Below are 6,380 nucleotides of genomic sequence, written 5' to 3' on the forward strand. Positions count from 1 at the left end.
TGCACAATTAGCAGAGTAATCATCAGGACCCAGATATTCCAAAGTAGATTTCCCATTTGTTTTTGGGAAACAGGTATTTCAGTTTGTAAAAGCACATGTGGAAAGTTGAGTTTGTTTATTTTGTTACAAGTAAGTAAAGTTTGTAAACAACATGCTCTATGCTTTAAAGATTACAAAAGCAGATGATTTGAACAGTGAACGCTAAAATTTTTTCTAGGTGAGACAAATTTAGTGCATTTCCTACGTGCTTTGAGAAGGAATATTCCCATTTGCTAATCTGGTAAAACATCTGTCAACTTCTGTATGGGTCCAGAATAACATTTTACCTGTAGTAAAGTTCAGGAGGACACACAGAGCATGTTCGGGTACCCACCAGGGAACTCTTGCATCTGGCAGTTGTTTGTCACACGGAGCAGCTGCTAAGCAGAAATACTACAGATGAGAACAGACCGAGCACACTGTTGTTATTATAAAGTCTAATTATTCATATGACAAGTGCTTTACACTGCCATGTCATTTTATTTGTAGATTTCATTTAACTTCCGTTAAACAATTGTTAGACAGAACGGCAGGGTTTCTGTGTCTATGTTTCTGTTTATATGAGTGAGTTGGGTGCATTGTTTCTTCAGTTTACATAATGAAGGACTTAAATGAATGAGGAAATCATCACACGTACCTAGGCCATGCACACAAGCACACAAGGAGGTAAGAGGACATATGGGACCTTTCTGCTACCCTTTTTGCCAGGGCTAGCAGAAAGCCTCCATTTCCAAACTCTTTAGGAAGAAATTCATTGTATCTGGAAAGGTAGTCAACAACTATCTTCAACTTGAAATTCACAGCCATTTCAGCATAGTTCTTTCATTTCTGCATTTTCCACAGTAGGTTTCCTTAGGAGCCAAGCTGCTGAGCTGAACAGAGAAGCAGCAGTTGATGAAGAGCTTCTGTCTTTACATCGTAGTTCACCTTCTGCTGAAAACTTACTTTGTTTATTTACTCTGAACAAAATAAAAGGTCAGCTCTTAAATGTGTTAAATATCTGACTTATAAGAGGCACAGACCTGTTTTCCTTCTTCAGAAGAGCCCGTCAAATACTTCTAGCCTTCTGACTACAGTAGTAAGAATAGTGGCTGGAAACTTTGATCTATGTCGGATGGCTGGTAACAGGCATAATCATTTATTTCTTCTCTTACAACAGCCAGTCTCAAAATTCATCGTTTGTAGCTCCGTTTTTTCTAGTTATGTAAGTGGTCATTATACGATGCACGTAAGTGTTAGCTGTCTCTCCAGAAGCTTTAGCCGGTAGCTGGCCAGCAGAATTTTTGGCAGCCACAAATTTTAGAGTCTAGAATACGATTGAGTTTATATACTGATCTCCATTAAGATCTTTGGTATACTTTCTATATGTTCTAGTTGAACAGGTAAAAACAGTGAGAGAAAAATATTTCCATTATAGCAGTAATTTGTAGAGGAAAGAGCAACTATGTTATGAAAAAAATTGGTTTTTAGATATGATGCATCAGGGGAAAAATCTGCAATTCAGGAAAGAACAAAAAAGCATGTCATAAGAGGTCACTGCTCAGCTGGACTATTCCCTCGTATAATGTACTGGCTAGATATTAAGCTGGACATTAAGTTCTGTCTACCCAAGTAACACCACAGTGAATTGAGAACCTACCAGTTTGTGGGGCCACATAGGCAGTCCAGGCATGTCCTACTCCATGTAGGATTAAGAACAGAGTGCGCACCTCTCCACCAAGCCACCTCCCAACAGAGTATGACAAGAGAGTCCCAGGGATGGAGGTCTGGATGCCAGAATCTAGCAGAGAACACATCTGAGGGCCACTGTCAACTAAAGGGTTGCTAGGCTATGGAGCAACCATAAAAAAAGTGACAAAAAATGTTGTTTACTGTCTGATGATTCTACAATGGCTCTGCTTGAGCCCATCTCAGATTGGGTTTACTGATATTAATACTGGAAACTATAGGTGAGGCTGTGTTGCAAAAGAAAAAATTGGAGATTAGAAGACATTAATGGTAGAGCAAAATATCTGTACACATTTCTTGTAAGTTCTACTTAAACTTCCTAAATGTGAAAATGCGCTCCCATATTTTTTGGTGTGGTTTATAAAGCCTTTGTTTGAAATCTGGCCTAAAATCTGGTAGTCCTTCTCCATCAAACGTCGCAATCCAAATACTACTGAAGATTTGGAAGGAAAACCTACTACAGGAAGCACTGTTTCACTAGGAAGAATATCTTCTCCTGTACCCATACTGCATTTTTCATTGTTTCAATGGCAAAGGAACAACCAGGAACTTTTAAAAGAGAGTTATTGTTTGCTTGGGAATAAAAAAAAAAAAAAAAGATTCTTAGACTCATTATAGTATTCAAGGCTAATTTCCAGGCATTGTAAACAGTTCGTCTTCATTGTGAACAAAGATGAAAAAATGAACATAAAGGCTTCAGAGAGTCATTTCCATTCTCAGACCTCCACATGAAACAGCCTCAGCAGCAGCAGAGATACCTGAATCCTGTCCTGAAATTCCTTAGACATCTACTCCTCTTAGCTCCCAGTAGAGACACAGGTCATCTTTCTCTTAGGCCTGTTGTTTAAAAAATGAAAATAACACAAGTATAGGGATTAAAAGGACCTGTCATTCATTTACATTGGAGTAAAATGGGTGGAAAGAACTAACATTCTAGTGAAATTCAATTTAGTATTGCTCTTCCTCATGTGATTTGTTACCATTGTTAAGTATCCCAAGTACGTTTTCCAGGATATCCGTGTTGATGGATAGCATCTCTGGGTAATATCAGCTAAATAAAATTTAAAACAAATTCTATCAAACTTCCGTCATCTTTTGGCTCATAAAGACATATGTTCATATGTATACCAGACACAAAATCCTTATAGCCCTTCTTATAAGGCAGGTACGTTAGGCCTACATGTTGCTTTCAATAGTTTGGACAAATTCCAACTAGATCATTGAATGCTGCATTGTTAACTTTTGAATGTGGTGGTCTTCCCCTCGTGTTGCTATGTTCTGTTAAACAGCTGCTGAGTCCTACTGCTGAGCTGTCAACACTTCATTAGTGAGTGACCTTATTTAAGCACATATCTTAAATGTTCCTTGGAGACAAGAAAGATTTAATTATATAGTTTTACTGGAATTACTCTGAGGCTTCTAGAAGGAAATAGAAAGGATCTAGAAGTACTGTGGGTAGGTTTATGTATTTTAAATTTTATTCTTAGATTATGAAAATGTTTTTCAGGTTGGTTTATATCCAACCTGGGTTTTGGATAGGTAATACTTATTTTGGGACTTTAGCTCCAAGGGAATCAATGCTAACAACATGTAATCAGCCCTTTTTTGTCCAGATTCATTCTTCTGTGGGAGTATGTACAAGTTACTGCTTGCAGACTTTATGGAAATTCTGCTGCTGAGAATGCAAATGTCTACCAAAACCCTATATCTGATTTGAAGCACAGATCTTGCATGCCTCTCAAACCTTCCACTATGTAGTATTTCTGACATATATTTTTGAGCCAAAAATATTACTACTACTGATTTAGATTATGTGTTTGGTGTTTTTTTTTTTTTCATCTCTGGCTGTCACAGGAGAAAATCATATTCACTGTTTTCTTCCTATCTTTTTTTTCTCCTTAGAAACCCACATCATTACTGTGATTGTAGACAGTAGATACTCTAGAGATAATAACATGTAATAATGCAGTTTAGCTCTCATTTCACATGTGGGAATAAGAGTGATGAAAATAAGATAAAGGACTTTCATTTAGTTCCACTGTTACTAGCTAATGTTTCCAGTAGTATTCTTTCTGTGGGTTTCTTTCATTCAAAACTTTACAAATCCTTGCATGTTTTTTGCTCTCCATGTCTTCAGATCATTGCTGAGAAAAGAAAGACTCCAAAATCTTGTGAAGTTGGGTTTTTTCCAGCTGCTGTTCATGTCTGTAACAGCAGGCTGACTCCTGTATAAGGAAGATGATCTGCATACACTGTGATTTCCCATATGGCCACTAGCTGATAAGAAAAGTCATCCAATCCCTGGATTGCTGTGCTGTTTTTAATTTAAGATAGGGTGAATATCAGTTTTGGTGAAGGAAATATTTATGTCTATACAAATGTATTAAATCCTAGATGGAAAGGACAGCATTTCACACAGCCTTCAGGATAACATAAACCTATCAGCTCTGTCTTGTGTGCCCCTGAGGAGAGTTTGATAGCCATGACTTCCAAAGGGAAAATCTTTGTGAGACCTGGAGGTGGAAGAGCCATCCATGGACACAGAAGAGACGAGACTGGTTTGACTTTTCCACATGACAGTAACCCATAACTGAGTCTGGAGGTGAACAGAGAGAGACCAGGCGGAGGGCAGGGGATTAGGGTATTGGTCTGTTTAATGACTGAGCTAATTGCAAGATGAGTGGATTATTAAGTCATTAGGGCTCTGTGGATCTCAACCACCAAACTCGGAATCACCTCACTCAGTTTGATTCAGACAAACCCTTCCTATGAGGAGGGAAATACCTTCAGCAGATGCTTGTCTGGACTGACTGATGAAACCATGCTGACACTGGATGAAATCACTGCCTTATACCAACAGAAATTCAGAGCTTAGCCCGTGCAAACGAAGGAACCTGGACTGGTGATTCACGTGTTGGCATGGGGATGTCAGGTACTGTCGGAGTCGGTCTCTGGGTAAGGCTGGCACACTGCAGCCCCAGGCTGGTGCAGAAGGGGCTGGAGAGGCACCACCAACAGAGGAGAGAGGCTTTCCTTTTCCGTTTGCTGACAAAAAAAAATGGGTGTTTTTTGATCTATAGAGGAACGACATGCCTGGGAGGATAGATTATGCTTTCTTCTTCTAGCACTGATTGCTTCAAAATCATTTGGAACAAATGATGCAGTGCTGTCCAGCTTTTTCCCCACACTTCAGTGCACTGTTGTTATCATAAATCCAGTTATTCATGACTCTAATTTGCAGCCGCTTCCCTGGGCTGCTCATTTGCTATTTAAAAAAGGAGATGCCAAACACTGTCCAAAAGGATATTCACATACCATAGCACTGGGGAAAAAAGAAAAATATGATGCCTTCTCCTTTAGCTACCCTTAATCTCTTTAGAACTGGGAAACACTGACTCACCAGCTGAGTACCCAGCACTCTGATATTTTAACACTGTTTAATAGGTTGGTTTGTACATTATAATGAATTATATGTCTTCAGTCACATATTCTTTTGTTATTATTATTATTATTTCAGTCTTACTGCATTCCTCAGGAAACCAAAGGCCCCAAAACAAGTATAGCCTCCATACATTATTCTAATCTTCTTTTCTTTCCATTTCAGCTTGGATTTTGAGCACTTAGACTGAGCTAATTCAATTTACAGGCTCATTAACCAGACTGCAAATGAAAGGAGAAGACAGTGTGTCTCCACAGGAATCCTCAATGTCAGAACAGTCCCTGGGTTTTAAAACCTCAGGAACTCCTCATGCAGCATCAGTCTGATTCCTCATGCCTGCAATCCAAAATAGGATGCAACAGGTAAAGAAAGTGACAAAGAAACTGAAAGGAAAATTGTAAATTTTTTTCCTCCAGAAAACATTAGATTGCATGTGAATTTCTCTATAGGCTCCTTGGTCAAATGTATAAATAATGACTGACTCGCCAACAGGCTTTTAGGCTAAATCACTTTTTTTTAATGATCCATCTTAAAGCTGTTTGAAAACAAAAGAAATATTTCTTTCTCTCTCTGTATCTCTCTTTCTATCTCTACCTCTATTTGTGACAGCTGAGGGACAGTGACAGTATTCAACACACTTTCCACCAGGCATGTCCAAGGGCTATGTCCTGAGCCTGCCTGCCAGAGCTTTTCAGTGCACCCAGCCCCATAACGTTATTACTGACCACGTGCTTGTTCCACCTTCTAGTTACAAGATTCTTCCCATGAATGCGAGACTCCTTAATTTATAAAATGGTTTTCTGGTCAGAATACCTTTTGGAGGGGCATTTTGTTTTGTATTGATTTGTTTTGGTTTGATTAGTTTTACTGTAACCACTCGCTTACTGTTTCTTATTTCTTTGCTCTCTGGAGCTGAGGAGACTGCTGAATTACATCAGTTCCCAAAGAATGCAGCCTTCAGCTGAACACTCGTATATAAATGACTGTTTCTCTGTGGAGCGTATTCATCAGAGGCAAACTCAAATGCACATTCTCATTTTATTAGATTCTTACATTTGAAATACATACTCAGAAAGGCAAGATTTCAAACCAAATCTCTGACAGGTTCAGTGGCAGTCCTAACTCTAATCAAGCTCAGCAGTAAGTCAGACCTCCCCATCACTCCCCATCAATG

Source organism: Cariama cristata, unplaced genomic scaffold, assembly GCF_000690535.1.
Source record: "Cariama cristata isolate BGI_N322 unplaced genomic scaffold, ASM69053v1 scaffold91, whole genome shotgun sequence".
Classification (NCBI taxonomy): Eukaryota; Metazoa; Chordata; class Aves; order Cariamiformes; family Cariamidae; genus Cariama; species Cariama cristata.